Source organism: Canis aureus, chromosome Y (genome assembly GCF_053574225.1).
Source record: "Canis aureus isolate CA01 chromosome Y, VMU_Caureus_v.1.0, whole genome shotgun sequence".
Lineage (NCBI taxonomy): Eukaryota > Metazoa > Chordata > Mammalia > Carnivora > Canidae > Canis > Canis aureus.
This window is the reverse complement of record NC_135650.1, coordinates 4,595,438-4,619,807: the sequence shown is the minus strand read 5'-3', so window position 1 is coordinate 4,619,807 and position 24,370 is coordinate 4,595,438. Positions and strand designations below refer to the sequence as shown.

At 43.3% G+C, this 24,370-nt stretch overlaps 1 long non-coding RNA gene and 1 pseudogene across 1 annotated transcript; one reads left to right on the top strand and one right to left on the bottom strand.

Moving 5' to 3' along the window:
* Positions 1-280: 280 nt before the first annotated feature.
* Positions 281-3,278, bottom strand: LOC144309411 (ATP synthase F(0) complex subunit g, mitochondrial pseudogene; annotated as a pseudogene).
* A 3,119-nt stretch (positions 3,279-6,397) lies between these two features.
* On the top strand, positions 6,398-21,372 carry LOC144309425 (uncharacterized). The gene is made up of 3 exons (XR_013375406.1): positions 6,398-6,656; positions 6,871-7,026; positions 21,211-21,372. It is a non-coding gene; the product is annotated as an uncharacterized LOC144309425 (long non-coding RNA).
* The last annotated feature ends 2,998 nt before the right edge of the window (positions 21,373-24,370 follow it).

The following is a 24,370-nucleotide window of genomic DNA, read 5'->3' as shown; positions in this document are numbered from 1 at the left end:
ACACACCGCACACAGACGTGTGCAGATCTAACTCGCTTTTGTTATTGTCTTCTCAGCAATGTCACCATCAATGAGACCTTTCATAACTTTTTCTCCAATGACTCCCAGCTGTGGTTCACAGCACACAGTCCTGTGTAGCATTCAGCACTTGGTTTTTGTTTCATGTGTGGCAGTTTCTGTGCCTTTGTCCATCTCCAGACTATGATTGCCTAAAGGCAGGGAGTTTATGGTATACTCAGCTCCACACATGGGCCCACCAAAGTACCCATGTGCTTAGTGCCTAGTTATGGAATGAATCAATCAGAAGTTTATGGAAGCCTCTTCCCCTTTTAACCACCTCGACTGCTGGGATAAATGCCACTAAGAGTTTCAAGTTGTCTCTGGGCAGGAGGATGACCACAGTGGCCACTGCAGGAGTCTTTCCTCTGCAGTTCCTTCTGTAGAAGTCCCTAGATACTATTGCAAAGGAGGACTCCTGCATCATGCTCTCCAGCTCTAGCATTGCAGCCCCAGGCCAGCCCACTATAAAAGAGATGGATAGTTTTATTTGTGTGTCCTGAAGGCAGTGTCTTTCCGGGATCACAGGACAAAGGAGCAGGACCTATGGGCTCCAAAGGCACAGTAAAGAACCACAAAGAATCCTTTTCATTGCTTTCCTGTAGCCTCCTGTCCTCTTTACAATTATGGGACCTCACCTCAGCCAGAAGAGTGACCCTGCACCCATCCATGCCTATCTCAATGAGGATCCTGTCAGGTGGAGGCTGGTCTTGTCACTGAACCTCAGACGCAGTACACAGTGCTCTCGCATTTTCCTAGTGCAAATAAGCACATGATAAGCCGGTAGACAACATGACTAATCATCAGAAAAATGCAAGTCAAGAATACAATGAGAAATAACATCTCATCCATTGGAAGAGCTATCATCGAAAAGACAAAAGAAATGCTGCTGAGAATGTAGAGTGAAGGGAACCCTTGGGCACTGTTGTTGTGATCGCGGATTACTACAGTTGCTATGCAAAACATATGGTGGTTCCTCAAAATTTGAAAACAGAACTACCCTATGATCAAGCAATTCCACTTCTGGGATGAAATCCGGAGAAAACAGAATATGGCTAGGTATTGATTGCACCTCCATGATCAGGAAACACTATTTTGAACAACCCAGAGGTGAAAACTTCCGTGCCCATCAATGGTGAATGGATAAATAAGTGTTAGCTGTAGAATGAAATATGAGTCATCCATAGGAAAGGAAATATTGCTACCTGAGGTAATGGTACTGCACTTTGAAAGCATTATGCCAAGTGAAAATCAGCGAGACAGAGAATGGCATATATTCCCTTATGTGTGGAATCCAAAATGAAAAAAATGAAGAAAAAATCTAATTCAGAAAAAGAGATCAGAGAGAAGTAACCAGAATGGGGGTTGAGGGAAAGGTATAAAGGTACCTCTTTTGCAAATATCTTCACCCATTCTACAAGTTGCTGTTTAGTTGGTTGATCATTTCCTTCGCTGTGAAGCTTTCTAATTTGTTGAAGTCCAGTAGTTCATTTTTGCTTTTGTTTCCCTAAAAACTGAAGTAAGTCTTTGTAGAAACTGAATACCAATTGTTTCTTGTCTTGGTTTCATTTTCATTTTGGTGGGATTCCACCCTACCCCCCGCTGTGAGTAACCTTTATGGAGTCTGTCACTGTTTTGAAAAGGACATCAAAGATAAATAAAATAAAGATTTTATTTATTTATTCATGAGAGACACACACACAGAGAGAAAGGCAGAGACACAGGCATAGGGAGAAGCAGGCTCCGTGCTAGGAGAGTGATGTAGGCCTTGATCCCAGGACTCCAGGATCACCCCGGGTTGAAGGTAGGTGCCAAACCCACTGAGTCACCCAGGGATCCCTGCTTTGATGTCCTTGAATGTTTTCACTTTTGTCTTGAACTAGGGTCTTGAATTAAAATAGATTTGCATTTGAGAATTAGTTTGGAAATAATTCCTTCAAAAGCCATATAATGGTCCTGATAGAAATAAGAATATTTATCACCTCTAATCTTGGGTGTCACCATATCTGTTTCCTGATCTGCAGAATGACTCAACAGTACCTATATCTTGGGGACATATCACGTACTGTAGGAGGCTTATCGTGATTGGTACACACCCACCCTCTTTTGCCTGTTATTAAAAGAAACAATGTTAGAAACACCTGTACACACTTTCATCCACCTGCATGTCTCTTCCTAGGCTGATCTATGATGCAGTTGAGAATGATCACTTGAAAATTGTCCGCTTGCTCCCCTTCTATGGTTCTGACCCCACTTTGGCTACATTCTCAGGTATGAAAAGGACTCACAGCGATCTTATGGAAATGTTTCTGGCAGGTAGGTCACTTCAGGAAACAGGAATGGCAAAGTTTAAGAAGTGTTCTTTATCCAAACTCAAATGATAGCTGATTTACATTTTACAAGATAGAAATTAAAAAGCTTTAAATTTTAGGATGGCAGTGTTTGCCTTTTGTGTGGTATAAGACAGTATTCTACTTAAGCTAATTAGTTTGGTGATCAGCTATTGCTTCTACACTTACTTTGGCCTACTTGTATTAATGTTTACAAAGATTTCCTAAATATATGCATGTTCTACATGTGCACTTTAAAGATAGGTATTTTTTTTTGATACATTGTTTTATTCAAATACCAGTCTGGCCACACAGGGCCCAAGAACACTCAGATAATAAGCCACATAGGAAGAGATGTTAAGGGATCCCTGGGTGGTACAGCAGTTTAACGCCTGCCTTTGGCCCAGGGTGCGATCCTGGAGACCCCGGATCGAATCCCATGTCAGGCTCCTGGTGCATGGAGCCTGCTTCTCTCACTGCTTCTCTGCCTCTCTCTCTCTCTCTGTGTAACTATCATGAATAAATAAAAATTGGAAAGAGAAAAAAAAACTTAAAAAAAGAAAGAGATGTTAAGGATTGGTCTTCCACATTACAGCCTGTATGTATGCTTACCTGTGACCTTGCCAACATCAAACCACATCCACACCTTGTTGGCCACCAAACCATTCAGCTGAGCTTCCTTAACCATGAGCTGTTTAAAGCTACCAGTTTGAGCACTCTTGAACAATTTTGTTCAAGCTCTTAATAGCTGTAGGTATCTCAGCAAGTGTTGGAGGAACCAGCTCAACAGGCATAGTGCCAAAATGTGGTCAGTCAAGGCTTCCAGTAAGTCACAGCAGCATTCACCAGTGCCAGAGCCTAATCAGCGAGGTTACTGATGACCTGGGCCATGGTTCCAGGATGAAAGTAGGTTGGGTATCTTTATGTTTCAAGTCCAGGAGATAACAGAGATTCAAACACCCCAGTCTTGAAATTATTAGAGCGATTCCATGGGTTTTAGCACAAAAGCTGTTGTTTAAGGCACAGTCATTAGAGGATCCTTAAAACACAGCACAAGTTTTTTCTGAATGCGAGGAATGTGTATAGTTAAATTTCTTATCATTCACTTACTGTCAAACAATGCCACTGACTCGGATGGTAATAAACCCTCATTTATCTTGTTAGTCTAATGGTGGAAAAAAAACACATCTTAGTGTCAAAGAAGAGAGAGGGAAATGCAGTGCTCCTTTATTTTTGCATCTGGAAGCTAAGCAATTCTTAGGTTGCAATCTGGTGTTTGTGGAGTACTACTAGTGTTAGAGATGACCCATATCTAGCTAATAGCAGTGATTTGGTGTGCAGATTCTTACCAGATAGGGCCAAACTATTCTTTTAGTTTGTTTGAGAGTTGTATTTATGTGCAGCAAGAGAATTCTCTCAGATGTGCAGGAAATGACATGCTAGCCTCTTCCAAATTCATAGGAGAATGCCCCAACTCTGTCTGCATTATTTTCTATCAGCAAATTTTACTCTGTTATTTTTAAATTCATTTTAATTGTGGTTACAAACATATAACTTTACATTTTCTTATACATTAAAAATTTTGGGACATTTCCCTTATTTATTTGAGAGAGGCACATAGAGCATGAGTGGGGTGTGGGGACGGATGGGGGGACAGGCAGAAGCAGAGGGAGAAGCAGATTCACATTTGAGCAGGGAGCCCAATGAGAGGCTCTGTTCCAGGACTCTGGGATCATGACCTGAGGCGAAGGCAGATGCTTCATCCATTGAGCCACCCAAGCATCCCTCTCTTACACATTCTTAGGTGTACAACTCTGCAGTGTTAAATATATTGATACTATGTAGCATCTCTAGAACATCTTCATTTTATAGAGCATCCATTAAACACTAATTTCCCTTCCCCTTCCCTCCAGACTCTGGTAGATAATATTCCTTTTAATTTTGTGTGATTTTGGCTAGTTTTGATACTTTACAATATTTGACCTTCTTTTTTTTATTTTTTTAATATTTGACCTTCTGTGACTGGCTTTCACTAAGCATAATACTTTAAAAAATCATCCATGTTTTTATGTGTGTCAGAATCTCTCTCTCCCTTTCTTTTTCCAAATATAAAGTTTTTTTTAGTTTTTTTTCCATCTTGAACCAAGATAAAAGCAGTATGGTTTGTTTTAAAATAAAAACTTTTGAGTTTTTGGTACCAAATTCTAATTTTAGTACATAAATCCACACCAAAATGAGTCCTATATATTTTTAAAAATAAATCAAATCCAGGAACTCTATTTATTTATTTATTTATTTATTTATTTATTTATTTATTTATTTATTTATTTATTTATTTATTTATGATAGTCACAGAGAGAGAGAGAGAGAGGCAGAGACACAGGCAGAGGGAGAAGCAGGCTCCATGCCCCGGAAGCCCGATGTGGGATTTGATCCCGGGTCTCCAGGATCACCCCCTGGGCCAAAGGCAGGCGTTAAACCACTGCACCACCCAGGGATCCCCTGGGAACTCTTTTTAAAAATATACTGAATGATACTGCATTGTATGTATATACCACATTTGTTTATCTATTCATGTGAAGATGGGTATTTGAGGTGCTTCTACCTCTTAGGTATTGTGAGTAATGTTGTAATGAATATGCAATTAGCTGAGATCCTGCTTTCAATTATCTGAGATATGTTTTCAGAACTGGAATTGCTGGTTCCTAGGGTATCTCTGTTTTTACCTTTCTGCACCAGCTTGTATGCCCACAAACAGTGTAAGAGGGTTCCCCTTTGTTTGTCTGCATCCTCACCAACATCTGTTGTTTCCTGTAATTTTCACTGTAGCCATCCTAATGGATAGAATGTGATATGTCATTGTTCATTTTCCCTAGTGATGCATAATGTTGACTATCTTTCTGTGTGCTTATTAATAATCATTCCTGTCTTCGGAGAGTTGTCTATTCAAGTCCTTTCTTCATGCTTTAATTGCGGGATATTTGGCTTCCCTCTCCCCCTCTATTCCTTCCCTTTCTTCTTTCTTGCCAAAATTCCTTCTATATTCTGGCTGATATACATGATTTGCCCCTCCTGATATACATGATTTACAGATATTGTCTCGCATTCAGCAGGCTGTCTTTTACATCTGTAATGTTTACTTTAATACACGGAAGTTTTTAAGTTTAAAGGCACATTTTGCTGCCTTTTATTGTGTTGCCTTTCTTTTAGTGTCATATCCAAGAAACTATTGGGTTGCAATTTTATGAGTGTTTTCCCCTACACGGTTACATTTTTAGGTCTCATGTTTAGGTCTTTAACACATTGGGAGTCATTTTGTGCCTACGGTGGAAGGTAAGGATCCAGCCTCATTCTTTTATGTATATACAATATTCCCAGGACAGTTTGTTAAGGAGAAGTCCTTAGCAGCCTTGTCAAGACATTTTCACAGTTTGTTATCGGCTCTCTGTTCTTTTGCTTTAGCCTATATGCCTGTCTTTAAGCCGATATGATACTGTCTGTATTCCTGTTGCTTTATAGTATGGTTTGAAATGAGAACTGTGAAGCCACTATGTTCTCTTTGAAGATTACTTTGGCTCTTTGGCATCCCTTGAGATTCCACATGAATTTTAAAATAGGTTTTTCTATTTTTTAAACAAAACTATGTCATTGGGGTTTTGATAGAGATTGCTTTCAATCTATAGTTTGCTTTGGGTCAGCAAATTTTAAATATTAAGTTTCAGAACCCAGGTGTGTGTGATATGGATATCTTTCCATCTATCTGTACTTTCTTAGAACTTTGAAATCAAAGTTTCATAGTTTTGAGTATACAAGTGTTTTGTCCCCTTGGCTGAGTTTATTCCTGAGTACTTACTCTTTTTTGATGCAATTGTGCTATTGTTTTATTTTCTCGTAGGATTCTTAGTGGAAAAACAAACCAGTTTCTGTGTTTTGACTATGTATCCTGGAACTTTGCTTAAAATGTTTTTGTTGTTGTTTTAAAGATTTTGCTTATTCATTCATGAGAGGCACAGAGCGAGAAGCAGAGACATAGGCAGTGGGAGAAGCAGGCTCCCTGTGCAGAGCCCAAAATGGGACTGGATCCCAGGACCCCGGGATCATGACCTTAGCCACCCAGGTGTCTGAAATTGTTTTAACTTTTTTTTTGGTTTTAACTTTTTAAAAATCTTGTTACTTTTGTTCCCTCTCCAGATCTTTTAAGTGACCGCGGGAGTCACAGTGATGATGATTTTATTGCCCCTTGGGAGATCTATGGAAGCTCTGTGTGTGGTAAGCAGTATGATTTATTTTTCAATCTACAGGGAAATGAATGTATTACATAACATTTCTCACTGGTGTGGGTGAAGGGTAGGTAGAAGTTTGGTGGGTGCTATAAGCAGAGATCATTAGGAAATATTCTCTGCTTCTTTATAATCATTTAATTAATAAGACCTAAAATCTTGTTGGAGTGGACTGATTCCTTTTCTCTTTTTTTTTCCATTAGAACCAGATGAGAAAGATCGACATAATGTTTTGGTAAACCCTCCAGGACCAGAGGACCAGGATGATGAAAATAAGGCTAACAACAGTGATATGTTTGAATTTGAATTTTTGGACAGCCCCCTCTTACCATGTTATAACATCCAGGTGTCTGTCAGAGGTAAGCATTTATATCTTAGGATTGAAAAGTTTTGACTGTTGGGTTAGCTGGGCCTGAAAACTCTTTTAAGCTGAGGAGAGTGGGTGAGTGCATTGTAAGTGTCCATGAATCTCACTTAATGATCCTGTCCTGAAAAGATTAGTTATTCCTGGTGGGGTCAGATGGATCATGCAATATAAACTGTCCCAGTGAGAATACTACCAAGGCTAATAAGACCCCTGAGTCCAAAGCATTAAAGTTGTCATTCACTGGAATCCACAGAAGAGTTGGTCACTAGGATACCTCAATACTACATACTAGAGGCTTGGCAACATGCCCTATATGTACCTTCTCAGGCACACGAATGAAGTGTACTGCTCTCTGTTGTTGTTGTTTTAATTTTTATTTATTTTTTATGATAGTCACACACAGAGAGAGAGAGAGGCAGAGACATAGGCAGAGGGAGAAGCAGGCTCCATGCACTGGGAGCCCGATGTGGGATTCGATCCGGGGTCTCCAGGATTGCGCCCTGGGCCAAAGGCAGGCACTAAACCGCTGCGCCACCCAGGGATCCCTGCACTCTGTTGTTAATCTCCCTTTCCTAATTCATGGTTCCTGGAATCTTTGAATATAAGATTTGCTTAAATCAAGTCTTGCCCTCATTGTGGAGCCAGCAAGTCCTGGTAACCAGTCTTTCAGGATTTCCATATCAACAGACCTGTGCTCTACTGTGTGTTAACAAAGGAGATAGATAAACATTTTCATCCTTGGTTTCTCAAGTTTTAAGTTTGCCTGTCATTATAAGCCATCAATCTTATTAGTGATAGAAAACATATGTATATATTATACAGTCAAAATTATACATTTTGACTTTTACAAGAAAATCCTGCCTTTTTAACAGCTCTATGAAAATGTTCTGAGGAAGCAGCAAAACTGTTGAATAAACGAGAAAATGGAAGTATTTTGTGTTCTATGTTCCTAAAATATATGTTTTTTATTGCCATTTAAAAAAATACTGGTGTTCAGTTTCTTAGACTTATATAAGTTTATAGCCCCTGTAAAAACTGAATCATAGTGAAGCTATGCAAGGAAATATGCTCTGGATATGATCTTGAGTGTCCCCCACTCCCTAAAATCTCAACTCTAGGACTGTGCATGCTATGCCTGCATACATATATATAAATATACACAAACATATGTTATTTAGATAAACATTATTCAGCTCTCCAATTTTTATTGCTGTAAAATATACATATTATAAAATTTGCTATTTGGACCATTTTTAAAAGTATGGTTTTTTAAATGTACAATCTTAATGGTATTAAATATAATGTTGTGCTACCATCCATCCATCTCCACCATCCAACTCAAGAACTCTTTTCATCTTGCAAAACAAAGTGCTAAATAGCTGCTCATTCCTTCCTACCATACTCCCTGTACAATATTCTGTGTCTCTGTAATTTGAACACTTCTCAGTATCCCATCAAAGAAGAATTATCCACTATTTTCCTTTTTTGTTGTTACTTAATTTCCCTCAGGCCAAAAATCCTGAAGGTTCACCATGTTGTACCACATTGCAGAGTTTCCTTGCTTTTTAAGGCTGACGGACATTCTATAGTACATTTTGAGCATGTTTTGCTTAACCATTCATCCATTGAGGGAACCTGGGTTTCTTCCATGCTACCTTTCAAGATCATTTAAGTTCTGTCAGGTAGGTACCTCGAAATAAGAATTTCTGGTTTATAACATAATGATAGTTTTAAGTTTTTTTAGGGAATGACATTCTGTTTCCATTTTTACATTATAGCCAGCAGGGAACAAATGCTCCATTATCCACATCCTCTCCAACACATGTGTTGCACAAATTGGTTTAACTTTGTGAATCCAGGTTGTCATCTGTTGTCTGTGCTTTTGGTACCATATCTAAGAAATTATTGCTAAACACCATCTCACGAAGTTTTTGCCATACATTTCCATCTCAGAATCTGGCAGTCTGAGCTCTTGGGTGATTTTTGTACATGGTGTTTCTTTAGGCCCCAACTTCATTCTTTTACATGTTAGGAATCCACTTTTTCTAGCACATTTGTTGAAAACACTGTCATTTCCATGGAATGGTCTTGGCCACCGGGTCGAAACTCATTTGACCAGGTATGTGGGGACTTTCTCTGGGCTTTAATTTGTCCTGTTAGTCTTTACAACTCTCTTCATGCTGTACAACAGTGTTTTGATGACGGTAGCATTACACTAAGATTTAAAATCAGGAAATATTATCCTATCCCTCTCCTCCAGGTCTGTTCTTTCTCAAGGTTTTTTGGAAGTTCAGGGTTCTGTGAGATTGCACATGAATTTTAGGATGGATTTCTATTTCTGGAAAACAAAATACAAACAAATAAAACACATCTTTGGGACATTGACATAGATTGCACTGAATTGGTGGATACCTTTTGGTATCATGGACAGCTTAACAACATTAACTCTACTAATTTGTTAGTATGGATGGTCTTTCCACTCACTGTGTCTTTAATGCCTTTCAGCAATATTTCATGGTTTTCTTTATACAGCTCTTCCACGCCCTTGGTTAGCTTCATTCCTAAATACTTACTCTTTCTGATCCTATTATAATTGGAGATATTTTCTTAATTTTCTTTTGGTTACGGTTACTCTATAGAAATGCACCTAATTTCTTTTTCATTTAGGTGTGACAAACATATACTGTAATACTTACAGGTGTAGAATTTATTTTTTTATGAGCTCAAATAAGTATTTTTTAATAATAAATATTTTTTTATTGGTGTTTAATTTGCCAACATACAGAATAACACCCAGTGCTCATCCCATCAGGTACCCCCCTCAGTACCCCCCACCCAGTCACCCCCACCCCTGCCCTCCTCCCCTTTCACCACCCCTAACTCTGGGAAAAGAACTACAGGTGTAGAATTTAAAGATTCATCACTTCTTATACTACCCAGTGCTAATCACAACAAGTGCCCTCCTTAGTGCCCATCACCCATCTCTCCCATCCGCTACCCACTCACCATTGGTAACTAACCATTCATTCCCTAGGGATCAGCATACCTTAATGATTTTTCATCTCTCTCCTTGTTTCCTTCTGCTTGTTGACATTGTTTCTTAAATTCCATGTATGAGCAAAATCATACGGTATTTGTCTTTCTCTGACTGACTTGTTTTACTTAACACGATATTCTCTAGCTCCACGTTGTTGCAAATGACAAGGTTTCATCCTTTTCTATGGCTCAGTAATATTCCATTGTACATGTAATATGATAGGAATATGTTGTAGTGTAATATGATGTAATATATATCAACCTCATCTTCCTTAGCCAGTCGTCAGTTGGTGAACATTTGGGCTCTATCCATAACTGTGCTGTTGATAATGCTGCCATTACAGCATATACCTCTCCGAATTGGTCGGGCCAATGCCTAGAAATGCAATTGATGGACCTGCAGTAGCCCTATTTTTAACTTTTTCAGTAACCTTCATACTTTTCTCCAGAGTGACCCAACAGTGTAAGAGTGCTTCCTGGTATCCACATGGTCACCAACACCTGTTGCTTCTTGTGTTGTTAATTTGATCCCTCTGACTGGTGTGGGATGATGACTCTCTGGAGTTTTGATCGTATTTCACTGATGATGAGCGATGTTGAACATCTTGTCATGTATCTTCTGTCCTACTGGATGTCTTCTTTGGAGAAATGTCCGTTCATGTCTTCCGACCTCTTTTTAAAGTGGATTATTTGTATTCTGGGTTGTGGAGTTTTAGAAGTTCTTTTTTTTTTAATATTTTTTCTTTATTTATTTATGATAGTCACAGAGAGAGAGAGAGAGAGAGAGAGAGAGGCAGAGACATAGGCAGAGGGAGAAGCAGGCTCCATGCACCGGGAGCCCGACGTGGGATTCGATCCCGGCTCTCCAGGATCAGGCCCTGGGCCAAAGGCAGGCGCCAAACCGCTGCGCCACCCAGGGATCCCTAGAAGTTCTTTATATACTTTACATACTAGCCCTTTATCAGGCATCACATTTGCAAATATCTTCTCCCACTCCTTAGGTTGGCTCTTAGTTTTCTGGATTGTTTCCTTGATGCACAGAGGATTTTTATTTTGATGAAGTCCCAATAGTTCATATTTCCTTTTGTTTCCCTTGCCCGTGACAACACATCTGGCAAGAAGTTGTCATAGCCAAGGTTGAAGAGGTTACTGTCTGGATTCTCCTCTGAGATTTTCATAGTTTTGTGTCTTACATTTACACCAATATCTTTTTTTTTAGTTTTTTGTATTATTTTATTTATTTATTTATTTATTTATTTATTTATTTATTTATTTATTTATTTATTTATTTTGTTTTTAATTTATTTTTTATTGGTGTTCAATTTACTAACATACAGAATAACCCCCAGTGCCCGTCACCCATTCACTCCCACCCCCCGCCCTCCTCCCCTTCTACCACCCCTAGTTCGTTTCCCAGAGTTAGCAGTCTTTACGTTCTGTCTCTCTTTCTGATATTTCCCACACATTTCTTTTCCCTTCCCTTATATTCCCTTTCACTATTATTTATATTCCCCAAATGAATGAGAACATATAATGTTTGTCTTCTCTGACTGACTTACTTCACTCAGCATAATACCCTCCAGTTTCATCCACATTGAAGCAAATGGTGGGTTTTTGTAATTTCTAATAGCTGAGTAATATTCCATTGTATACATAAACCACATCTTCTTTATCCATTCATCTTTCGTTGGACACCGAGGCTCCTTCCACAGTTTGGCTATCGTGGCCATTGCTGCTATGAACATCGGGGTGCAGGTGTCCCGGCGTTTCTTTGCATTTGTATCTTTGGGGTAAATCCCCAACAGTGCAATTGCTGGGTTGTAGGGCAGGTATATTTTTAACTGTTTGAGGAACCTCCACACAGTTTTCCAGAGTGGCTGCACCAGTTCACATTCCCACCAACAGTGTTTGAGGGTTCCCTTTTCTCCGCATCCTCTCCAACATTTGTTGTTTCCTGCCTTGTTAATTTGCCCCATGCTCACTGGTGTGAGGTGGTATCTCATTGTGGTTTTGATTTGTATTTCCCTGATGGCATGTGATGCAGAGCATTTTCTCATATGCATGTTGGCCATGTCTATATCTTCCTCTGTGAGATTTCTGTTCATGTCTTTTGCCCATTTCATGATTGGATTGTTTGTTTCTTTGGTGTTGAGTTTAATAAGTTCTTTATAGATCTTGGAAACTAGACCTTTACCTGATATGTCATTTGCAAATGTCTTCTCCCATTCTGTAGGTTGTCTTTGAGTTTTGTTGACTGTATCCTTTGCTGTGCAAAAGCTTCTTGTCTTGATGAAGTCCCAATAGTTCATTTTTGCTTTTGTTTCTTTTGCCTTCGTGGATGTATCTTGCAAGAAGTTATTATGGCCGAGTTCAAAAAGGGTGTTGCCTGTGTTCTTCTCTAGGATTTTGATGGAATCTTGTCTCACATTTAGATCTTTCATCCATTTTGAGTTTATTTTTGTGTATGGTGAAAGAGAGTGGTCTAGGTTCATTCTTTTCCATGTGGATGTCCAATTTTCCCAGCACCATTTATTGAAGAGACTGTCTTTCTTCCAATGGATAGTCTTTCCTCCTTTATCGAATATTAGTTACCCATAAAGTTCAGGGTCCACTTCTGGATTCTCTATTGTGTTCCACTGATCTATGTGTCTGTTTTTGTGCCAGTACCACACTGTCTTGATGACCACAGCTTTGTAGTACAATCTGAAATCTGGCATTGTGATGCCCCCAGATATGGTTTTCTTTTTTAAAATTCCCCTGGCTATTCGGGATCTTTTCTAATTCCACACAAATCTTAAAATAATTTGTTCTAACTCTCTGAAGAAAGTCCATGGTATTTTGATAGGGATTGCATTAAACGTGTAAATTGCCCTGGGTAACATTGACATTTTCACAATATTAATTCTGCCAATCCATGAGCATGGAATATTTTTCCATCTCTTTGTGTCTTCCTCAATTTCTTTCAGAATTGTTCTATAGTTTTGAGGGTATAGATTCTTTACATCTTTGGTTAGGTTTATTCCTAGGTATCTTATGCTTTTGGGTGCAATTGTAAATGGGATTGACTCCTTAATTTCTCTTTCTTCAGTCTCATTGTTAGTGTATAGAAATGCCACTGACTTCTGGGCATTGATTTTGTATCCTGCCACGCTACCGAATTGCTGTATGAGTTCTAGCAATCTTGGGGTGGAGACTTTTGGGTTTTCTATGTAGAGTATCATGTCTTCGGCGAAGAGGGAGAGTTTGACTTCTTCTTTGCCAATTTGAATACCTTTAATGTCTTTTTGTTGTCTGATTGCTGAGGCTAGGACTTCCAGTACTATGTTGAACAGCAGTGGTGAGAGTGGACATCCCTGTGTTGTTCCTGATCTTAGGGGAAAGGCTCCCAGTGCTTCCCCACTGAGAATGATATTTGCTGTGGGCTTTTCATAGATGGCTTTTAAGATGTCGAGGAATGTTCCCTCTATCCCTACACTCTGAAGAGTTTTGATCAGGAATGGATGCTGTATTGTGTCAAATGCTTTCTCTGCCTCCAATGAGAGGATCATATGGTTCTCGGTTTTTCTCTTGCTGATATGATGAATCACATTGATTTTTTTATGGGTGTTGAACCAGCCTTGTGTCCTCGGTATAAATCCTACTTGGTCATGGTGAATAATTTTCTTAATGTACTGTTGGATCCTATTCGCCAGTATGTTGTTGAGAATTTTTGCATCCATGTTTATCAGGGATATTGGTCTGTAATTCTCCTTTTTGGTGGGGTCTTTGTCTGGTTTTGGAATTAAGTGATGCTGGCCTCATAGAACGAATTTGAAAGTACTCCATCTCTTTCTATCTTTCCAAACAGCTTTAGGAGAATAGGTATGGTTTCTTCTTTAAACGTTTGATAAAATTCCCCTGGGAAGCCATCTGGCCCTGGACTCTTGTGTCTTGGGAGGTTTTTGATGACTGCTTCAATTTCCTCCCTGGTTATTGGCCTGTTCAGGTTTTCTATTTCTTCCTGTTCCAGTTTTGGTAGTTTGTGGCTTTCCAGGAATGCGTCCATTTCTTCTAGATTGCTTAATTTATTGGCGTATAGCTGTTCATAATATGTTTTTAAAATCGTTTGTATTTCCTTAGTGTTGGTAGTGATCTCTCCTTTCTCATTCATTATTTTATTAATTTGAGTCTCTTCTCTCTTCTTTTTAATAAGGGTGGCTAATGGTTTATCATTCTTATTAAGTCTTTCAAAAAACCAACTCCTGGTTCTGTTGATCTGTTCCACAGTTCTTCTGGTCTCGATTTCTTGAGTTCTGCTGGAATCTTTATTAACTCCCTTCTTCTCTTGGGTGTAGGATCTATTTGCTGTTTTTTCTCTAGTTCCTTTATGTGTAAGGTTAGCTTTTGTATTTGAGTTCTTTCCAGTTTTTGAATGGATGCTTGTATTGCGATGTATTTTCCCCTTAGGACTGCTTTTGCTGCATCCCAAAGATTTTAAACGGTTGTATCTTCATTCTCATTAGTTTCCATGAATCTTTTTAATTCTTCCTTAATTTCCTGGTTGACCCTTTCATCATTTAGCAGGATGGTCCTTAACCTTCACGTGTTTGAGGTCCTTCCAAACTTCTTGTTGTGATTTAGTTCTAATTTCAAGGCATTATGGTCTGAGAATATGCAGGGGACAATCCCAATCTTTTGGTATCGGTTCAGACCTGATTTGTGACCCAATATATGGTCTATTCTGGAGAAAATTCCATGTGTGCTTGAGAAGAATGTGTATTCAGTTGAGTTTGGATATAAAGTTCTGTAGATATCTGTGAAATCCATCTGGTCCAGTGTATCATTTAAAGCTCTCGTTTCTTTGGAGATGTTGTGCTTAGAAGACCTATCGAGTATAGAAAGAGCTAGATTGAAGTCACCAAGTATAAGTGTATTATTATCTAAGTATTTCTTCACTTTCGTTATTAATTGGTATAAATATTTGGCAGCTCCCTCATTCGGAGCATATATATTGAGGATTGTTAAGTCCTCTTGTTGAATAGATCCTTTAAGTATAATATAGTATCCCTCCTCATCTCTCACTATAGTCTTTGGGGTAAATTTTAGTTTATCTGATATAAGGATGGCTACCCCTGCTTTCTTTTGACGACCATTCGAATGGTAAATGGTTCTCCAACCTTTTATTTTCAGGCTGGAGGTGTCCTTCTGTCTAAAATGAGTCTCTTGTAGACAGCAAATAGATGGGTCCTGCTTTTTTATCCAGTCTAAAACCCTGCGCCTTTTGATGGGGTCATTAAGCCCATTCATGTTCAGAGTTACTATAGAGAGATATGAGTTTAGTGTCATCATGATATCTATTCAGTCCTTGTTTTTGTGGAATATTCCACTGAACTTCTTCTTAAAGGGGAATTTTAAGAGTCCCCCTTAAAATTTCTTGCAGAGCTGGTTTGGGGGTCACATATTCTTTTAGTTGCTGCCTGTCTTGGAAGCTCTTTATCTCTCCTTCCATTTTGAATGAGAGCCTTGCTGGAGAAAGTATTCTTGGTTGCATGTTCTTCTCATTTAGGACCCTGAATATATCCTGCCAGCCCTTTCTGGCCTGCCAGGTCTCTGTGGAGAGGTCTGCTGTTACCCTAATACTCCTCCCCATAAAAGTCAGGGATTTCTTGTCTCTTGCTGCTTTAAGGATCTTCTCTTTATCTTTGGAATTTGCAAGCTTCACTATTAAATGTCGAGGTGTTGAACGGTTTTTATTGATTTTAGGGGGGGGATCTCTCTATTTCCTGGATCTGAATGCCTGTTTCCCTTCCCAGATTAGGAAAGTTTTCAGCTAGAATTTGTTCAAATACATATTCTGGCCCTCTGTCCCTTTCGGCGCCCTCGGGAACCCCAATTAAATGTAGGTTTTTCTTTCTCAGGCTGTCGTTTATTTCCCTTAATCTATCTTCATGGTCTTTTAATTGTTTGTCTCTTTTTTCCTCAGTTTCCCTCTTTGCTATCAACTTGTCTTCTATGTCACTCACTCGTTCTTCCACCTCGTTAACCCTCGTAGTTAGGACTTCTAGTTTGGATTGCATCTCATTCAATTGATTTTTAATTTCTGCCTGATTAGCTCTAAATTCTGCAGTCTTGAAGTCTCTTGAGTCCTTTATACTTTTTTCTAGAGCCACCAGTAGCTGTATAATAGTGCTTCTGAATTGGCTTTCTGACATTGAATTGTAATCCAGATTTTGTAACTCTGTGGGAGAGAGAACTGTTTCTGATTCTTTCTTTTGAGGTGATATTTTCCTTCTAGTCATTTTGCTCAGTGCAGAGTGTCCAAAAGCAAGTTGTATTCGGAAAAAGAGAAGAGAGGAGAGAAAGAAGGAAAGAAAAGAGAAAGAGAAAAAACAGGGAAGAAAAAAAAAACGAAAAAAAAGAAGAAAAAGAAGAAAAAGAGAAAGAAAAAGAAAGGAGGAAAAAAGGGAGTGGGGGAAGGAAACAAATCAAAAAGCAAAAAAAAAAAAAAAAAAAAAAAAAAAGAACCCCGGGGGAGTATCTTCTGATTCTGTGTACTTTAAGTCCCTTGGCTTCTCCTGGAAGTTGTCAGTCTAGCTGGTGTTCTGGAGGTGGGGCCTGTTGTGCTGATTTTCAGGTGTTAGCAGTTGGGGGAGCTGCTGTGTCCCTGCCTGGTGCAGGGCTCAGTGGGGGTTGTTTACCCCGTGAGGCCACGGAGGAACAGCCCCAGTGGGGCCAGCTCTGGAAACCTGGATTCAGCTCTGGCAGGAACTCCGTCTGCAGGGCCTGGAGGCTCTGGGGCAGGGCCGCTGATCTGCTCAGCTCGGGGCAGGAGGTTCCTTGTTGTCCTGGGCCCTCCCGGTCTCTGCCTGTCCCGGGGGAGGCCGGATCCTGGGCTGTATCCCGGCGCCCTGTGCTCCGGAGCCTGCGCTGGTGGATTCGCGCTTCCAGGCCGCGCAACCCCCTCCGTGGATCTGCCGCCCGAGCCCCTCCAAGCTGCTCCTGGAACCACGCAGCCCCCTCTGCACGGAGCCTCTTCCTCTGCCCGAGCCCCTCCGAGCTGCTCCAGGGGCCGCGCAGCCCCCTCCGTGGAGCCGCCGCCCGAGCCCCTCCGAGCTGCTCCGGGTCCCGCCGGTCCCGCTGTGCACGCTGCAGCCCTTAGGGAGCTCGGTGCACTCTCCTGGGTGCACAGATGCTCTGTTACTGTCCCAGGGAACCCGAGGGCATCCCCGCCCTCCTGGGTCCTGCTCCAACTCCCTGCGAGCCCCTTTCCTCCCGGGAAGGTTGGTGCAGCTCCTGCTCCTCCGGGACGGGGCTCTCCTGTCCTGGGGACACTCGCCCCGGCCTCAGCCCGGTTCCTCGCGGGGGCCCTCCCCCTTGGAGGCCTTTGTTTCTTTATTTCTTTTTCCCCGTCTTCCTACCTTGATAGATGCGCGAACTCTTCTCACTCTAGCATTCCAGCTGGTCTCTCTTTAAATCTCAGGCCGAATTGATAGATTTTCAGGATAATTTGAAGGTTTTCTGGGTAATTTGGTGGAGACAGGTGATTTGGAGTCCCTACTCTTCCGCCATCTTGCTCCTCCCCATTTACACCAATATCTATTTTGAATTTATTTTTGTGTGTGGTTTAAAAGAGGATCCCAGATTCATTCTCCTACATGAGGCTGTCCAGTTTTCCCAACACCAACAGTTGAAGAGACTCTTTTCCCACAGATGTTCTTTCCTGCTTTGTCAAAGATAACTTACCACACAAGGTCCACTTTCTAGATTATTTTAGATCCTCTTTATTTATTCACGAGAGACACACAGATGCAGAGACATAAGCAGAGGAAGAAGCAGGCTCCTTGCAGGGAGCTCGATGTGGGACTCATTCCCAGGACCTGGGAACCTGCTTTGCCAAAGTACCTCTGGTGGACCTATGGCTTTAGGAGTAAGAGCTGCTTCCCCTGGGCATCTCTGGGTGGCTCAGTGGTTTAGTGCCACTTACAGCCCAGGGCATGATCTTGAGTCCCGGGATGGAGTTCCACGTCGGACTCCATGAATGGAGCGTGGTAGTCCCTCTGCCTGTGTCTCTGCCTCTGTCTTTCTCCCTCTGTGTTTTTGTGTGTGTCTCTTTAAATAAAACAAGAAAAAGGAACCTAAGAGAAAAATAAAAATAACCAAAAAAAAGCTGGGCTTCTGAGTCCATCTGCCTCTGAAGGAGATCCCAATTGTTTCCTTTCAGGACCCAGTGCCTCTCCTGTTGCAACGGGTGCACTACTTGTTTGGTGGAGGCCCGAGGAGTCCCATATGGTGCCAGTCTAAGAGGGGCAGGGAGCATAGAGGCCTCAGGGACTCAGCAGGCCTCGCAGAGTGCACGAGGTCTGGCCCCCAGCTGCCCTGAAGGTCCACACACTCCACCCCACCCTGGCTGGTTGGCTGAGGGTGGTGGGTGGCAGAGGAGGCTGTGGGGGATGGGGGGCGGTGTCCGTGGGAGCCAGATCATGCCTGGATCACTTATGACTGCCTGCCCCATTGTGCAGGTCCAGGAGGGATACAGAAATGCATAGCGTGGTGCAGTGACCGGGCACTGCCTAGTGAATGCGGGGCCCTCTGCCAGGCGAAATAAGGAAGGGCTCCTGTATGGCCTGCCGCCTGCCACTGGCTGGACCTCCTGTATTTAAAGGCTCTGTTGGTGGCAGGTGGTGCCCATGGACGTAATGGGCAGCATGCTCTCAGGGATCTCCTAGGAATCGTCTGGCAGATGTTGGCCAGGAAAATGGCCAGAGACACGGTCGGGGTGTGGAGGACACCGACCCGACCTCCACCAAAGCGGCTGCTTAGTCTACTGGACTCCCTGCTCAGTGCTAGTCATGGGAGGGCGGGACCACCCAGAGACCCTCCCACCACCTTGCTCCTGATTGGCAGGACCTTGGGGCCAAGGCCCAGGACATAACTCCAGGGGGTAGAGCTCTAGGTGAGTAAGGGCACAGATGCCTGGCAGCAGGCGGCAGGCCAGGAGCCACTCTATGCCTTCACTGCTTTCTTGCCCCCGCCTCCCAGCGGTGACCCTAGGGGGCATATTTCCACTTGCCAGGAGCCAGGCCATTGCAGGGACTCAGAATCAGACTTCCAGCACCTTCCCTCACAGCGGCCCAGCTCCCTACAGGCCCGTGGTGGGGGAGCATTGGGAACCCAGCCAGGGCCCCATGGAGAGTGAGACGGGGTCCCGGGAAGCCGGGCTTGCCCCGAGGGATGAGGGGACACCGCAATCCCTAGGTGTTGGGACTGTGGAGGAGCCTGTGCATGAAGCCAGGGCTGGGAGGGAGACAGAGCAAGCCCCGCTGGTTGTGGAGTTGGTGCTGGCGGTGGAAGACACCATGGTGGTGGTCAAGGTCGTATACGGGGCAGTGGCTGACAACCGTGAGGAGGCAGAGGAAGAGGGGCAGAGGGAGGAGGAGTCTCAGGTGGTGGAAGAGGAGGAGGAGTGTGAGCATGAGGAGGACTCGGGGGAGGAATCTGAGGAGGGGACGCAGTTTGAAGTGGACGACGAGGAGGCTGATGAAGAGACCGGGACTGATGATGAAGAGGAGACTGAAGATGACAGGTCTGAGGTGGACGATGAATCTGAGCAGGACGACGAGGAGGATGTGGCAATGGCTCACGAGGAAGAGGGGGAGGCTGAGGAGGAGCTTGTCATGTCTGAGATGTTGTACATGGTTGAGGAGCAGGCTAATCTTCAGGAAGAGGAAGATAAGATGGAGGAGGGCCAGGGAGAGGAAGACGCCAGGAAGAGGAAGACGCCAGGAAGCTGCAAGATAAGCAGCAAGGGTCAGAGCATCCAGAGGCAGGGCCGAGTCCACTGGAGTCCCCGACAGAGGCTCTCGAGGTGCTCTGGGCAGACATGAAGCCCACCAATGGAAGAAGCAGGCACTCCTTCACTCCGTTTCAGCTCAGGCTGAGACAGAGATGGCACCATTGCCTGGAACAGCGAAGTGCCCATATGCAGGGCGTCTGTGGCTTCTGGGCCAAGGCTGTATCCTTGCTGCTGTGGGGCAAAGACCCCAAGGTGATGAGAGTGGGGGGTGATGTGGGTTACTGGGGGTGGGGGTGGCATGTGCCAAGAAGGACATGAGGAGGGCAGGGGCGTTGTGGGGTATGGGTATCCCTCAGACAGCATTGGTGAACACTCCCCGCCAGTCCCGGGGTGGGAGTGGCAATGATGGACATGCCCTGGTGATCATCACAGCCTTGGGAGCCCGCTTGCGGGTGGGCTCCTCCTGGACTAGATCGTCCCAGGAGGCAGCGAGTGTCAAGTGCGGGGGATGACATGTAGTCCGGGTCACACGTAGGAATGGCAGCAGGGTCTCAGCACACACCACGGCAACCTGCAAAGACCCTTTTTGCCTCGGCACAGTGCTGCAGCCAGGAGACTGCATGTGCCCCCCTCTGACCTGTCGGGCAGAGGCATGGATGTGTGCCGTCCTGGGAGAAGCCCATTGTTCCTTGCCGTGGGCCCACAGGCATGTGCAGTGGATGGGGTGCGGGGAGGGGTGTGTCTTGGGATACACAGCTCTCATCCTGTGGCAGTGCGCACATGGGCAGCAGCCAGAGGCCCAGTGGGCCATGCTCAGTGCAGCCTGTGTGGATGGACTGGGAGCCAGCAAGAGGACAAGGGCGCCAGGCCAAGCTGCTGTACAGGCCTGTGGTGTTGTTTTAGCTTTTACATCTCCAGCCCTGGAAGGGTCTTTGACCTAAAGCAGTACCACCAGACGTGTGGGCATGACAAAAGTGTCTCTGGTCGCCCTTGACACTGTGCATAGGAGAAACTTTGCAACAAGGCTCTAGGCCAGGGTGGAATCATAGCAGCAATCCCCTCAGTGTCCATAGGCATCTCCTCCGTGGCCCAAAAGCCACACAGAGAACCCTGACCAGCATGCTGACATTAAGGAGCATGAATTTGAATTCTGTGGGCATATGCGTGGAGGAAACCTAAAGCCAGAATGGTCCATGCTCGTGGGTGGTGTTGTGGGGGCCAGGGGAATGATCGTCATTTTCAGCTAGGCTGAGAATCACTCGTTTGTTGGCCCTTTGTCCCAGAGACCGTACAAACTTATGTCATGGGTGCCTGGCTGTCTGTGTCCCTGCATGTGTCTGAGGCCCTGGGTGTTTCTGTCCCTGCCAGGGAGCTTCAAGATGCCTAGATGAATATGAGGAGACAGCACACTTGTCCACAGCCATCCCAGACATACAGATGGATGCCAGTGGTCAACATGGTTCTCCTGCATAGGAAATCACTGAGGACGACGGTGTGGTGCTGACACATCAGACAGATGATGGGGCTCCAGGAGCCATGGAAATTTCTTTAAAAGTTAGAAACACAAGATCGTGTGTGTGTGTGTGTGTGTGTGTGTGTGTGTGTGTGTGTTTGTGCGCCAGTCTTCAGGACCCTGCTTGGTTGGGCGACCTTGATTTTTCCAGAATGGGGCAGCCTGCTGTATGCCTGAGGTTTACCTCTGTGTCTAGACATCAACAGCCTGGGGAACAAGTGGGCCAACAAGCCAGGAGAGGGCTTGATCCCGCTGGCCAACCACATCGGAAGGGGCAGCGCACTGCCCCACAGTGTCAACTGTTCTACACAGAGAGAGCAAATGAGAATGAGGAGAGACTCCACAACCTGATTGGGGTGTAAGTCTTACCTGGGGAGATGAGGGAGTTCAGGGGAAGGCAGTGATGGGCCAGGGCCTAACAGTCCAGTACTCAGTTTGGCTGCATGGTGATGACGGTCTTGTGTGGTGGGATGTTCACCTTAAAGCCTCAGCCACATGTGTTGTGTGAATGCACGGGGAGCCAGGCTCAACCCTTACAATTCTGGTGAAGCCAGTGCCAGTGTTCTCCATTGGTGGGTTAACATGCTCACTGTTGCTGAGACTGTTGGCGTCTCAGGAACAACAATGTCTTGGGATGTTCAGGACCACCGGTCAGGTCTCAAGCCAGCAGTATGGGCGAGGGGCCAGGGTCAGGTGTGGATCAGGAATGATGACACTGTGTTTCAGGCCCAGATTGCTGGGTGAAATCGTCAATTGCAGAACAGAGATATGCACACAAGCACTTGTGCACTCAAACTCACACTTCCTCAGTCACTGCACAACACACACACTGACGCCTGTGCATACCCATCCATGTACACACACACTCCTGCTGACCCACACTAGCTTCCTCACCTGTACTGAAACCCACACCCATGCTGACACCCACACTCACCCGTACTGGCTCACAGATATGCTGGCATCCTCTCGCATTCAGCTCCCTCACCCATAATGACCCACACCTCAGTCCCTCCTGCTGCTACACAGGCACAGCCATACTGATGTGTGCTCAATTCCTGAGACTGCCTGACACCTAAAATTACCTCACTGCGGATGACACACACACTGCCATGTACTCATCTACATCATTACAGCTCTCTGACACTGGCTGCTACCAACGCACTTTCCTTCTTTCTGACACCCATTTCCATACTGACACACACACCTACACACACACACACACACACACACATGCACACATAATCCCTGGCCCTTGGTGACACGATTTCCTATCCTGGCATTCACTCACTCACTGGTACTTACCCATATGCTCAATTGGAACAGAGAAGCACCGGCCAGCAGACACTCGTGTGCCAGCACACACCAGTCACACACATAGCTATGGACACACATAGCCACTCATACTGATGTACATGCTCATACCTTGATACATACACTCACATGGGCTCCTGTGTGCGAAACACACACTTCCCTGCTCCTTTAACATGCATAATCCCATGTACTGCTCGACACCCATGCTCCTACTGACCCTCAAACTCACGTGCTGGAACTGACATATGCTAACACGATCCTAATGACCCACTCCCTCAAAGATGGGCTGGCATCGACACACACTCCCTCATGCATAATTGATGGTAAGTCAAAATCCTATAAAGAAATAAAAATTTGTGAAAGGTAAATACATGGACAAATTAAATCTAATTTTAAGTTTGGTTAGTAATGCTTTTGTTTTTGTTTTGAAGATGATTGAATGGGATCCCTGGGTGGTGCAGTGGTTTAGCGCCTGCCTTTGGCCCAGGGCACGATCCTGGAGACCCAGGATCAAATCCCACGTCGGGCTCCCGGTGCATGGAGCCTGCTTCTCCCTCTGCCTGTGTCTCTGCCTCTCTCTCTCTCTCTCTATCATAAATAAATAAAAAATTTTTAAAAAGATGATTGAATGGACTGATTTACACAAAACCAAATGTTACTCTCTGTTTTGGAAAACATTTTGCGTCAAGATAGAAGTCTATCACATTAACAACTGAAACAGCTGTGGACTGAGCTATACAAGAGCAGAGGGTTTTTTGGATGTTTGTGTTAATGAAGTTCCACTAGCATAAATCACTTTAGATGCTGATAACATCCGTGTGTTCAATGGAATCCCGAGCAACAAGAAAAAGTCACTTACAAAAAGTGAAATCAGAGTGAATTAAAAGAGGTTGACAAAATGCATTCAAAGAATACAGTCCAGCTATATTCTACACATAAGACAATCACTTTTATTCGAAAGCCATAGATCATATCAGATGACAGAAAAGCACATTTCATACAAATACTACCCAAAAAGATAGAGAAGTGCTTATAGCCTTAGACAAAATAGAGCTTTAAACAAAAAAAAGAAAAGGGACAAAAGACTTTACATGTTAATAAGAACTTTAAGATAACAAGAAGAGAAACACAAATTATCAAATAACAACACACAATGAAGATATACGAACCAAAACTAATGAAATTACAAGTAGAAATACAAAGCCCTAAAAAATGCTTAAGGACTCCAATGCTCTCCTCTTAATGCAACCTCAGCATGGTGAAATACAAGACTGCCATGACACAATATACCAGAAGTATACATGATACTCTACCCAGTAACACTGGCATATACCTGTTTCAAAGTGCACAGAAGACATTCTCGACATTATACCCCATATCAGGCCACAAATAAATTCTCACTAGACTTCAAAACATACAATTCATATAAAGCATCATCTCTGACCACAGTGAGAGGAAGTTAGAGATCAATAACAGGAACAAAACAGAAAAATTAGAAAATTTGTGGAAATTAAACAATATAGACAAAACAACCACCAGATCAAAAAGGAAATCAGAAGGGAAATTGAAAAATACTTGGAGATAAATGCAAACAACAAAACAATACATCAACACTTAGGAGCTAGAACAGCTTATGCTAAGGCGGAAACCTGTATTTGTAAATGATAAATGCTCAAAACGTTTATCGCAAAACAACACCTAGCT